Source organism: Apodemus sylvaticus, chromosome 9, assembly GCF_947179515.1.
Source record: "Apodemus sylvaticus chromosome 9, mApoSyl1.1, whole genome shotgun sequence".
Lineage (NCBI taxonomy): Eukaryota > Metazoa > Chordata > Mammalia > Rodentia > Muridae > Apodemus > Apodemus sylvaticus.
In genome coordinates, this window is record NC_067480.1 from 28,520,897 (window position 1) to 28,534,352 (window position 13,456).

General features: G+C 39.2%; 1 protein-coding gene across 16 annotated transcripts in view; it reads left to right on the top strand.

The window, feature by feature from the left end:
* Positions 1-13,456, top strand: part of Trip12 (thyroid hormone receptor interactor 12) — a 119,107-nt gene that overhangs the window by 1,655 nt on the left and 103,996 nt on the right. Inside the window, exon 2 of one of the 16 annotated variants that reach the window (XM_052193464.1) lies at positions 2,197-2,262. The exons of the other annotated variants lie outside the window; for them this stretch is intronic. The gene's annotated coding sequence lies outside the window, so the exon portion shown is untranslated. The remainder of the gene's footprint in view (positions 1-2,196; positions 2,263-13,456) is intronic. 16 annotated transcript variants of the gene reach the window in all.

Here is a 13,456-nt window from a genome sequence, read left to right on the forward strand (position 1 = left end):
CGCGGGGCGGCTTTTCCAGCCGGGGAAGTCGAGGCTGAGGGAGGACGACGTCGCGCCGAGCTGGCAGGGGCCGCGGTAGAGGCCGAGAACTTGGCTGAGGGAAAGCAGGATCCTCTAAGAGGACTAGCAGGGGAATAGGACGCAGAGGTTAACTGGGGCTTGGGTGAGGGAGGTGGGACAATTGTCACCCCGATCGTATTAACATTCAAGGCGAGTCAGGCGATTAATATATGTGGATTACATAAAACCTATTACAGTGTTTGCCCGTCAGTTCAACTCTTGTGCCTATCGAGTGGGTTTCTTGTAGAGAAGTTTACGGGGATGTTCAGAAAACTAAGGTTTTTAGGACCGAGTCTTCTGTCTAGGACTTCCTTGGAATAACAACCTTCATTAGTTAGAACGCAGAAACATTAGTAGAATTAAAAAAAATGCGGGTGGGGGTGGTGGTGGCTAAATCACATCTTGTAAGTATTCTAAGTGGACGTGAGGGAATTGGTCCGCGGTGAGAGGAAAATGGGAAGGGGCGGCTTCCCACCCCACCAGCAAATTTGTTTCTGTTAACGCGTTTTAGTTTGGCTGGGGGGAGGTTTTAGTTTTAGCTTCTTCTGGGTTGGGTTTTAGTTTGCTGGCTCCGTTAATTGGGGGCGGGGATATTACTAGGTAAACGGGGGTGGGGGATGGGGGTGGGGTGGTGTGGGGGTTGGGGTGGGGGGCGGTTGATAGCGCAGTGACTCTGTTCCGAGTGGTCTAACCGCTCTCCTGTCTCCCTTCCTAGTCTGAGCTCGCGATCTGGCCAGGGCTGCCAAATCACCCGATCTCCAGGCTTTCTTCGGTTTGTAGGCCCCAGTGGTGTCTTTAACTTTTTCTTGCTCTAGTATCTTAATTTTGGCCTCTCTCTCTCTCTCCTCTCTCTCCTCTCTCTCCTCTCTCTCTCTCTCTCTCTCTCTCTCTCTCTCTCTCTCAAGACTCAGCAAGTTGAGGCTTAGAATCTCATCTCAAAAAACAAAACAAAAATACGTGGTATTAAAGTTGAAAGAGATGTTAATTGAATAGGGTAAAAAACTGACGCTGGGAACAAAGGTCTTCGTTGTGTTAGAAAAAAAGGCAAGAGGCTTTATATTTGAGGCCTTGTGTGTGTGTGTGTGTGTCTCGCGTTTGAAGTTACTACAAGTTTATGGATGATAAATTGTGGGGGGCATTACTGGAGTCTTATTTTCCCCGTAGGCCTTTGCCATTACTAAAGTATTACATCTTAAGACTATTTAATTTACTCCTATTTCCATGTTTAGTCCCAGAACTGGTATATTTTTATACATTGTAGCGTGATTACTAGTAGGCTTTGTATATGACTGCTTTTCTAGGAATGAACTAAGAATTGCTGAACTCTTAAAGATTGTTTCCATCTGCTCCACTGTGTTTCAGTGAGTAGTGTTTAAATCGGCTCAGCTGACATTTAGTTTTTCTCTGATTAGGCTGTCTGAGAACTGTTTGCAATCCCAGAGAGTGCTATTGTAAAATTAGCAAATATTAAAAATGTATGGGAGTATAATAGAGTAGGCCAAGGTGCTTTAACTAAGGGAGGTGAATTTTTTTTTTTATTTAGTAAAAAATATTTCGAAGAAGATACTTAAACATATCCCAAAACAAATGAGTTATTTTGGTATTGAATTCCTGAAATAAAGCCAAATTAAAATATGAAAACAAATGACTATAGTGAGAGCTTAAATCAGTGCAAACTTCCTACCAAATTTCTGTCCAGTGTAGCACTTTACAGTTGTTAAGGGGCTGCTAAACCAAGCCCTTTCTCTGCCTTTTGCTTTGCTTCCTTTTTCCTCAGTCCTTTCTGTCACCTTGCCTTTAGTCTTTTTCTCTGCCTCTGGTCCATCCACACTGTGTACTGTCCCCACAGTTTTAGAAGAGTTTTTTTGTCTCTATTTTCACCTCATCCTTTTCATTGTCCACCAAGACTTTGTTTCTCCCTGGCATTGTTTGGGTACCACCAGTTAGCTCCTTAACAGCTTTTCTTAAAGCATCACTGTCTACTTTAGAGAATACTTTTACACATGTTGTGTTCCTTTCAGGCATTCTTTTTCTTTCTTTTCAGTGTGAATCTTTGCTTTCTGCTTCGTAATGTAAGCTTTCCCTTTGAGGACAGCACATGTAGGGCCAACTGAAACCATTTATTTAATTTTTTAGACAGGGTTACTCCCTGCTTACCCTGGCTTGCCTGGAACAAAGATCTACTTGCCTCTAGGATTAAAGGTTTGTATTGTGGCAGGGGGAGTTAATTTTGGAGTGCTATTTACTTTTATTCCAATTGTATAATTAGCTGGTTAAGGTTTTATGGTTTTATGATTTATTATTTTTGAAAAATCTTAAATGTATATTGTTTTATGTGTATGGGTGTTTTGCCTTCATGTTATGTTGTGTGTGCTCGGTCCCCACTGAAGCCAGAAGAGGGCATCAAATCCCTTGGAACTGGAATTACAGATGGTTGTGAGTTACTATGTGTGTGTGTGCTGGGAATTTCTGTTCTCTGGGAGAGCAGCCAGTACTCTGAATTGCTGAGCCATTTTTCTAACCATTTATTCTATTTTAAAGAGGCATCTCTATAAAAAAGATACATCACTGATTTGAAAGTTGATATTTTTTACAGTTGGTGATATGACCTTGAACCAGTTCTAGTCTTCTTTTTATCCCTAATGTGAATATGTAATTTTTTTTCACTTTGTGGTTTTGGAAACCCACAGATAAAATGGTAGTGGGGGAAAAAAGTTCCCAGCCACTAAATGTTTGTATTAGAAAATTATAATAGATGTTAGTGGTCCTTGTCTATAAAAGAGAGTTGATATGAAGCATACTTATTATTTTTTAAAAGATTTATTTATATGAGTACATTGTAGCTGTCTTCAGACACCCCAGAAGAGGGTGTCAGATCTCTACAGATGGTTGTGAGCCACCATGTGGTTGCTGAGAATTTAACTTGGAGACCTTTGAAAGAGCAGTCAGTGTCAGTGCTCTTAACCACTCTCCACCTCTGAAGCATAATTCTTTATAACTAGAAATTACTACTTAACTAGTCACAGAACATAGGTGCAAATGGAGTTAAATTTTTTAAAAAAATTAAGTTTTACCTAGGTTTGCATGAACATTCCAGTTACTACTTAATGCGTATCCTTACAGATAAGTCTGTTAATCTACTTTAGAAAAACTTAAGACTTTTTTTTTTAAGATTTATTTTTAAGTTTTTGGTGTAAATGTTTTGCTCCATGTGTACAATATACCATGGATGCCTGGTGTTCACAGATGTCAGAAAAGGGCTTAAGATCTCTTGGGACAGGAATTACGTATGGTTATGAGCTACCATGTGGATGCTAGGAGTTGAACCCTGGGTCTTCTGCAATAACAAATGCTCTTAACCACTGAGCTATCTCTACAGGGCATCCTATGTTCACATTTTTATTACTGGAAGAATTTGTGCCTATTCTGGTTTTCTGGTTTGTGGCTCCCACATAATATACATACTTCTTTCTTTGTCGCTTTTGTCTTTCTTTTTTCTTTCTTAGAACTGCTAATCTCTAGTGTCCACCTCAGGTTCTAGAATCACCAGTTGTTCAGAGTTAATAGTTAAGGGAAGTGTTTCCAAATCTTGGTCTTTTATAGAATCTAGGGGCCTTCTTTTTTTTTTTTTTTTTTTTTTTGAGACAGGGTTTCTCTGTGTAGCCTAGCCCTACCTGTCCTGGAACGCATTCTGTAGACCAGGCTAGCCTCAAATTTAGAAATCTGCCTGCCTCTGCCTCCCAGATGCTTGGATTAAAGGCATGCGCCACCACTGCCCGGCTCCCCCCCCCCCCCTTCTAGTGGATGGGTAAGGGAGTGGTAATTTTATTTGTTCTTATTTGCACAGGTAATTAATTTTTAAGACAGGGTGTCTTGTAACCGGGAAGACACCTAATTCATGATCCTCCTACTTCCACCTCCTAAAATGCTGGGATTAAAGGCATGTTCTGCCACACTGGCCTCCCAGAGGTAATTTGATGACTCAAATGTTTTTTAAATACCTGGCTTGTATTTTCCCCTCATTCAAACCAATATATACATAGTAGCCAGAGGATGTAATAAACTTCATCCCTTCAACTTTTTTAAAAACTACCCTATGCTGGTTTTAGTTTTTGGTTATCTGTATATGGTTCACTTTGGAATTATAATGGAGTTCTTCTTGACGTGTTTCTTTTGCCTCACCCCACTCTGTGGCTCTCTGCAGACACACACCAGGAGGGCATCGGTTCCCATTACAGCTGTTTGTGAGCCACCATGTGGTTGCTGGGAAGTGAACTTGTGACCTCTGGAAGAGCAGTTGGTGCTCTTAACCACTGAGCCATCTCTCTAGCCTGTGTGTAGTTCTTAACAAGCAAAGAAAGCTTTGTGAACTGGTAATTCTTTACATTATCCACCTGTGCTGCTCTAGGTTTAACTTTGTACATAGTGCATACTTACTGTTATTTGGTGATAAATAGTTAAGTATAGTACACTGGACCATTTCTTTTTAAGTAAAATTTAATTTGTTAACATTGTAAAAAGTATAGTTCTTTAAATCTAATGCCATTGATAATTTCAGGTTAGCTAAAAGGTTACTACTTTTTTTTTTCTTTTAAAGATGTATTTATTACATGTAAGTATACTGTAGCTGTCTTCACACACTCCAAAAGAGGGCATCAGATCTCATTACTGATGGTTGTGAGCCATCATGTGGTTGCTGGGATTTGAACTCAGGACCTTCGGTGAGCAGTCAGTGCTCTTAATCGCTGAGCTATCTCTCCAGCCCTAAAAGTTTTACATCTTAGATTAAAATAAGTCTTTGTTTTTCCCTGAGGCCATTAGATTTTTATTTTTTTGGTGGTTCCCTTAGTTTCATTGGTCAGAAGAAAAAGGAATTTATGATTTAGGCTTATCTGCTTTGCTTTGAGATCAGACTGGTTTCTAAGATCCTCCTACTTCTGCACTTCTGCCTCTTGAGACACCACTACCACCACCTGGGGAATCTGTTGGTGATAGTTTCCCGGTCTTGCTTTATTTAGGAATGTGTTCTAAAGTTGGGCATGATAGTTAATGCCTCAGGAAGAGGCGGGTGGATTTCTCCTGGTCTACGCAGTGAGTTCTCTGACAGCAGTTCTACATACTGAGGTCCCAGATTAAGGAAGTCATGGTCACCCTGGGACACAGGATCAAATTCTTCCTTGGGAAAAATAATTCCAGTGCCTGCTGCTGCTCTTAGTTTTCAGGGCTGAATGGCCATTCTGATGTTTTTATTTTTTTTTCTCTGTATAACCTTGCAATTCTTGGAACCCACTTGCCTCAGATTACTAGAGAAAAAACTTGGGTTCTAGTCCTACTTTTTCTTTTTTTGATATAGGGTTTCTCTGTGTAGCCTTGATTGTCCTGAAACTCTGTAGATCAGACTGGCTTCTAAGATCTTCCTGCTTCTGCCTCTGTTGAGATTAGAGGTGCAGCTTTTTTTTTTATTTCATTTTTTTTTTTTTTTTGAGAACAGTGTCTGTGTGTGCTGCCACATTGCTACTGAGAATTGGACTCAGGACTTCTGGAAGAAGAGCCAGTGCTCTAACCTGCTGAACCATCTCTACAGCCTCAAGAACACATTTTAAAAAATGTTTCTTGAAAATGTTTCTAGACTTTAATCCTAGCACTGGGGAGGCAGACCCCTGAGTTCAAGGCTGGTAGGGTCCAAGATAGTTCCAGATCATCAAAGGCCTTGTCTCAGGGGAAAAAAAAGTTTGTTGAAGGAAATAAACCTTATCGATACTGTGACTATGCATTGTTTTGGTTTTTTGAGACAGGATTTCTCTGTGTAGTCCTGGCAGTCCTGAAACTGTAGATCAGGCTGGCTTCGAACTTAGAAACCTGCCTGCCACATAACTATGCATTGTTAATGAAATGCTTTTCTTTGGAGACAAGGTCTTAAATAGCTAAACCAATCTCAGATTGTCCCGACTTCTTGCCTTCCAAAGTACCTGTGTATTAACCTTGTAGCCTGGTTGATTATTTGCATACAGTAGTTGACTTTTATATTCTTGAAATTATGGTCTTAGTTAAGGTAATCTCTCATCTTCCTTTGTAGCACATACTACAGTTATGGTACCAGTAGGGCAGGCTTAATAGTTGATCATTTAAAGCCAGAATAATGTTTTGGTATGATGCAAAAACTTTGCTTTTCCTACCAATTTGTTAGTAATTCTCATCATCTTAGCTTATTATTTGTTTCTTTTTAGAGGGGATGCATTTATTTTTGTAAATGTGGTGGTGTCCTTATTGATTTTTGAAAGCTATAAACTGAAGTATCTATAAACGAGCCTTCTAGACTTGAAGTTAGGGGGTTGAAGTTATAGAATTTCAGTGTTTATTTAGTCCCTCTTCTGCTGTTATGACTAGTGAATTCCTGACTTAAATTCCTGCCCATTGCACTGTGGGCAATACATCTAATAAATAGATGTACCTTGTGCTGTCTTAAGATAAACTCATTTTGAAGGCCTTATGATGGTAAATCTGATGGCCATCTGATGGCCTGGAACTCCACAGTGAGTTTTCTCAGCCTATATGTAATTTACTGTTGAGTTGTAACTTGAGCTGTTTGTGTTCTTAAAGAGAAGGTTCAGGAAGATCATGTGGAGCACTCCCCCCTTTAGTTTTTTTTTCTTCTCCCAAACTAAGTGCTATAGTTGTCCTGTAAACAGAAGTGCACAAGTATGCTAACTTGTGACTTGAATATGCAATTGGTTTTTTTTTTTGTTGTTGTTGTTGTTCTTGAAACAACATCCTAGCTCTTGCTTTTGTTTTGTTCCCCATCATGTGTCTTTTTAGATGTGTATGTACAGTTTCTTCTAATAGCTTTTTGAGTCTTTGTTCTTCTATTGCTTTGCTGTAATATACATTCCATTTTAAGTAATTCGATCTTCTTAACACCCTATCCCCCTCCCCAGTGCTGGGGAGAGAACCTAAGGTTTGCTTTTGCTAGGCAAGTGACTGCTCTGCTCTACCACTCAGTAAAATCTTGTGGTAGTCTTTTTTTTTTTTTTTCTTTCTGTTGAGACATGGTTTCTCTGTTTAGCTGTCCTAGAACTCTCTGTAGACCAAATTGGCCCTGAGCTCAGAGGTCGCCTGCCCATTAACGACACGTGTGTCTTACCCACCCCCCTGGGATTAAAGGTGTTCGCTACCCTCTAAACTAGGACTTTGGTGCATTGGTACCAGTGCATGTGGATTTCTTCTTTTCTTTATATCGTCTTCCTTACCTTACTACTATTGTGATTTATTATTATTTGTCATTTTTCTTTTTCTTTTTTCTTTTTTTGGATTTAGTTTTTTCAAGACAGGGTTTCTCTGTGTAGCCCTGGCTGTCCTGGAACTCACTCTGTAGACCAGGCTGACCTCGAACTCAGAAATCCACCTGCCTCTGCCTCCCAGAGTGCTGGGATTACAGGCATGCGCCACCACCGCCCGGCTCACTTCTGGCTGTTTTAACTTTTTTGTTTTTATTGAGACAGGCTTTCTCTGTATAGCCTGAGGTTAATGATAATTTAACATAGTTTATATGTTAAGCATATCTTTTAAAAAAGATTTCTCTCTTTCTCTTTTTCTCTGTGTGCTTATAAAAGCTAGAATACAAGATCCCTTGGTTACAGGGATCCCACTATGGTTTCATACTGTAGTAAATTTTCTGCTCTATTTTCCTAAGTTTGAACTCTACTAAATAAGGTACACATTGAATAAGAGTTCTTATCTTCCTCCTTGTCTTCCTTGTCCTCAGGTAGGGTGATAGATAAGTGTACTACGCTGTGCCACACTCCAAGCTTGCAGATGCTCCTGAGATATTTGTATAATAAAAGTGCTTCCAACAATTAAATACAAATCTCAGGCCCTAGATTTTCTTGGCTATATTGTGTAAGCTATCTTGGAACAATGTAAAAATCCTACAACAGAATTTTAAAACTGAGAAATGGCTTAAATTGTGCCTAATGAAACAGAAATAAAAGCTTGTGGTAACCAGTGCATGTACTTCCAGCACTGGGGAAGCAGAGACTGAAGGATCACTCTGAATTTGAGGCTAGTTTCATCTGTATAAGAGTTGGTTCCAGGAGTGTGTTTTGAGAGTAGCTCAAACGTAACTTCTGTAAGTTGATCTTCTTACCTTTGCTTCCTGAGCTCTAGCAAATTTTTTTTTTTTTTTTTTTTAGTTTGATAACAAGGTTTTAAATAAACACAGTAACTGGCTGGCCTTGAACATACTTTAAGCTTGAGTGCTATGATTATGTTTCATGGTCTCCACTGTATTCTTGTAGGCTCTGTTGATTGCAGGTTGGTTTAATTTGTGCTTTGTTTGTTTTCCTGTTTTCCTGTTTTTGTTTTTGAGACTGTCTCACTATATAGTTTGAGCTGGGCTGCAACTCACTGTGTATGTAGCTCAAGCTCACTTCAAAATCCTAGAAATCTGTTTGTCTGTCTCTCCCTTCTGGGTTCAAGGTGTGGGTTAACACACTTGGCCTGATTTGGCTTGAAATAGCAAAGATGCTATCAGTGTAATTTCACAATTCAACATCATACCTTTTGTTTTTTCCCCTGAGAAGGTTTCTCTGTGTAGCTCTGGCTGTCCTGGAACTTCGAGATCTTCCTGCCTCTGTGTCTAGAGTAATAGGATTAAAGACTGCCTTTAGAGTGCTGGAACTAAAGTCGTGCGCCACCCCTGGCTGGCTTCAATATCACACCTTAACACTATCTTTTTGTGGCCTTAGGAAGACTGCATAGTCCAGTTTAAAGGTTGTATGAACTTTGGAATAAAGATTTATAAAGTGCATATTTTACTAATAAGATTCAGGAGATCCTCTAAAATTAATATGCAGTTTTAGGCTTTTCCTTTGTGAAATATTTCTTTCCATTTTTTAAACCTACAATGGGAAAGCACAGAATTTCTCTTGTACCACATCCATTTGCATTTGTGACTTTTCTTTAGTAGATGGCAACAATTAAGTTGTATTTTGAGATGATTAAATTGGAACAGACCAGCTTGCTAATTATTTGTCAGTTGCTGTTGGTTTTAAAATACTTTCTAGAAAATTAGATTGTTACATGTAGAGAATACAACTCTGCTGCTTTTTTTTTTTTTTTTTTTTTTTTTTTGGCTGTTCCTGCCTTGCCTTTTTAATTCTGCCTTCCAGTTGCTGCTATGAGGTAAGGCTTGGGGAATTTCAGCTTTGGCTGTGTACTGTAAGATAATCTGCTCTTGCCTCTTCTAACAGCTAATATTACACTTCAGCTGCCTGTACTTCAGGTTGTGCTATTTACTTCTTCATCCATCCCTAAACATTTCGCAGAAATTAGAAGTGAAAGGAATTAATGAAAATATGCAAGCTCACCAGTGGAATTTTGTTTTTTTTTTTTTTTTTTTTTTTTTTCCGAGACAGGGTTTCCCTGTGTACCCCTGGCTGTCCTGGAACTCTCTGTAGATTAGGCTGGCCTCGAACTCAGAAATCTGCCTGCTTCTGCCTCCCAGAGTGCTGGAATTACAGGCGTGCGATACCACGGCCCGGCCCGGCTGGAATATTTTGTATCAGCTAAAAAATTAAAGTTTAGCCTCCTTTGCTTTTTTTTCCCTCCTGGGAATCTCTTACTTACACAGAGCCTTAGAAGGCTTTTTAAAAACTATATTGTATATATATTTACAGTAAAACACATGTAGGAGAAACTTTAATTAATAATATCAAAAACAGACACTACATTCTTTTAAGTCCTTCCCTTTGGTTTCTTGCTTTGAGCATGGTAGTGGAGTACATGGACTGCAGTCTTAGGAGGCTAATGTGATGTCCCAGTGATAGAGGAATTTGAGCAGTGGTTAAGAGCAAAGGCTGGGAATACTATGTGTTAGTAGTTTAGACGCCAGTCTAAATCCTGGAATCTAAACTACTGGCACATAACTTTGGGTGAATCACTTTTGGCTTCAATTTTTCCTTTTTAAAAATGGAAGAATGGTACCTATAACCTATGACTGTTATGAAGATTAATCAATAATGCCTGTAACAAGATAAGTGCTTGAGTAATTAGCTATTGTTAGCTCAAAATTATTCTTACTGTTAGGAAAGACTTGTGTGTGTGTGTGTGTGTGTGTGTGTGTGTGTGTGTTTTGGATTTGTTTTTTTTTTTTTTTGAGACAGGGTTTCTCTGTATTGTTTTGGAGCTCACTCTGTAGACCAGGCTGGCATCAACTCAGAAGTCTGCCTGCCTCTGCCTCCCTCTGCCTCCCAGAGTACTGGGATTACAGGCGTGGGCCACCACCACCGCCCGGCAGGAAAGATTTCTTAATATGTGAATATACAGTTTGAGAAGGTAGTACTTATACTTATTTAAAAGTTGAGTGTCTTAGGGTGGTAAGGATATATCATTGAAGAGTATTCATAGACCAATTTTTTTAAGTCTCTTTTTTGTTTTTGAGATGGTGTCTATTTCTGTAGTCACCTCTTGGGATTAAAGATGTGTACCACCACTACTCAGATAGTTTCTTATTTTTTTTTTTTTCTCCTAGACATGGTTTCTATAGTCTTGACTGTCCTGGAATTCAGAAATCCGCTTGCGGGATTAAAGTCATTTGCCACCACTGACCAGCATTAATTTATTATTATAGGTGTTAATGTTAATTGAAAAGCAAGATTAGCCGGACTGCTGTGGTGGCTCACGCCTGTAATCCCAGCACTCTGGGAGGCAGAGGCAGGCCGATTTCTGAGTTTGAGGCCATCCTGGTCTACAGAGTGAGTTCCAGGACAGCCAGGGGTACACAGAGAAACCCTGTCTCGAAAAAAACCAAATCCAAAAAAAAAAAAAAAGAAAAAAAGAAAAGCAAGATTAGATGGTAAATTGAGAGGCTGGTACTTTGGGAGGTGGAGGAAGAAAGCAAATTGAGGGCCAACCTGGGCTAGTAAGACTGTCTCAAAGTCTGAGGCTGCTGGTACATAGTTCTATGGTTCTGTCTGCTTGTGGTTTTTGAGGTCCTTCCTTATTTCTTCCTTAAGTTGATTACTACTACTACTATTACTACTTTTTTTTTTCTTTTTCTTTTTTGCTTTTTTGAGACAGGACTCTCTAATTTAAAATACTTAAACATCTGGATTGATAATAAGTAAAGCATATATAACTTGCACATTGTTGCTTGATAGTTTTATCAAATCACAGTGTACATTATATATAAAGTGTAGTTGACAGTCTTTGTTCTTGGAAGCAATGCTGAGCTTAAGGATGAGTAAGGTTTATGAGAGTATCTGTCTTGCTGTGGAGGCACAAAAAAAAAGGCTTAAAAATGGGAGGTGGGGGAAGGGTTAAGTTTGCTAGAGTTATTATTTCCTGAGTGTGGTGGTGTCTATGAATAGTGAAAATTGGAGGTTGGCAATTACCTGAAACCAATATTTCAGATACTTTTACCTATTATCTTTTCTGTGTCTATTTCATTATTTTTCCCTAAAGATTTTTTTCTTTATGTGAATGTGCCAAGTATAACCATCGTAATAAAGCTTGTTGCTTTATGGTTTAGAAATCCTTATAGCCTTGGGGACTTTGATTAATCCATTTCACATCATTTGCTGGATTCTGAATCCTGATTTTTGAGTATTGTAGACATGAAGTGTTGTCATATAATACGTGAAAACTTGGCACTATATGAGAACTCAGTGTGTAGAGAGATGAAATACAAGCATTAAAGAACATGTTTTGAAGGGTCCAAAGTTTACAAAATGCCACAGTACCCTTCAGAATTGTAATATGCAGAGTATTAGGAATTTAATGTAAAGCAGGGTATTAATTTTTTGTAAATAAAACTTGTATTAATAGTTATTTTTGTTTCCTCTTTGTTTGTGCTTGCCTTTCTTTTCTTTTTCTTTCTTTTTTTTTTTTTTTTTTTTTGGTTTTTCGAGACAGGGTTTCTCTGTGTAGCCCTGGCTGTCCTGGAACTCACTCTGTAGACCAAGCTGGCTTTGAACTCAGAAATCCGCTTGCCTCTGCCTCTGCCTCCCAGTTGCTGGGATTAAAGGCATGCGCTGCCACCACCACCCGGCAGTGCTTGCCTTTCTTACTATTTGTAGATAAGAGTGTTTTAAAACCTACTCTGGATTTCTTTTGTTCTTAATTTTTTTTTTTCAGGTAGGGCTTCCTTTTGTGCCCCTGGCTCTTCTAGAATTCTCTGTAGAGCAGACTGGCTTCCTCAGAGATCCTCCTGCCTCTGCTTCCTGACTGCTAGGATTAAAGTATGCTTCACCACCCCCAGGCCTTGTTATTTATTTCTTAAAAGTTATGGTGCTAGGAATCCACCTTGTTCTTGTACCTGCTGTAAGGTACTCTTCCATTGTTGAGAGTGGGAGAAGGGAGAGGAGGGAAGAGGAGGGCAGGCAGGCAGATAGACATGGAGAGGGAATGAGAGAGTATGTACATTTGTGTACATGCGTATGCATATTTTGTCCTGGGTTGTGGTACTTGTGTGTTAATCTCCCTTGACAGCCCAACACAAAGGTATTAAAAGTTTAAGATGGGCTGGAGAGATGGCTCACCAACTGTTCTTCCTGTGATCCAGAGTTCAATTCCCAGTAATCACATGATGGCTTACGGCCACTTGTAATGGGATCCGATGCCCTCTTCTGGTGTGTCTGAAGACAGCTACAGTGTACTCATATATATAAAATGAATAAATCTTTTAAAAAAATTAAAAATAGTTTAAGACTGGCTTTGACAGTTCAGTTAAGTCCTAACTTAAAGCTGGAGAATGAATGGATTTAATGGTAGAGTCCTTGCACTTTCTTGTGACCCTGGCTTCAATACCTAGGATTTGAAACAAATTCTTTTATGGTTATGCATCTTAAGTTATTAATAATCTTTTTTGAAAAAGAGTCTCACTGTGCTGTCCTATCTGTCCTGGAACTCACTTTGTACTGGTCTAGAACGCAGAGATCCACTTTCCTCTGCCTCCTGAGTGCTGGGAGTACTTGTGGCTTTGTTTATAAACTCTTTTTTTTTTTTTAAGATTTATTTATTATATGTATATGAGTACACTGTAGTTGTCTTGAGACACATCAGAATAGGGCATCAGATCACATTGCAGATGGTTGTGAGCCATCATGTGGTTGCTGGGAATTGAACTCAGGACCTTTGGAAGAGCAGTCAGTGCTCTTAACCACTGAGCCATCTCACTAGCCCTGTTTATAAATTCCTTTACTATTGTGAAAGTGTACTTTGAAAGTGTATCTCAGTCTCTACCTTTTGGGATAAAGCCTCACTTAGTACTCCAGATTGGTATAAATAGCTCAGACTTACATGCAAGGGTTTTGGGTGTGCCCCTTTCAACAAATGCCTAATCTTATTACTATTTTTTAAATCTCTTGAAAAGAAATTAACACATTGCTTCTTGACAATT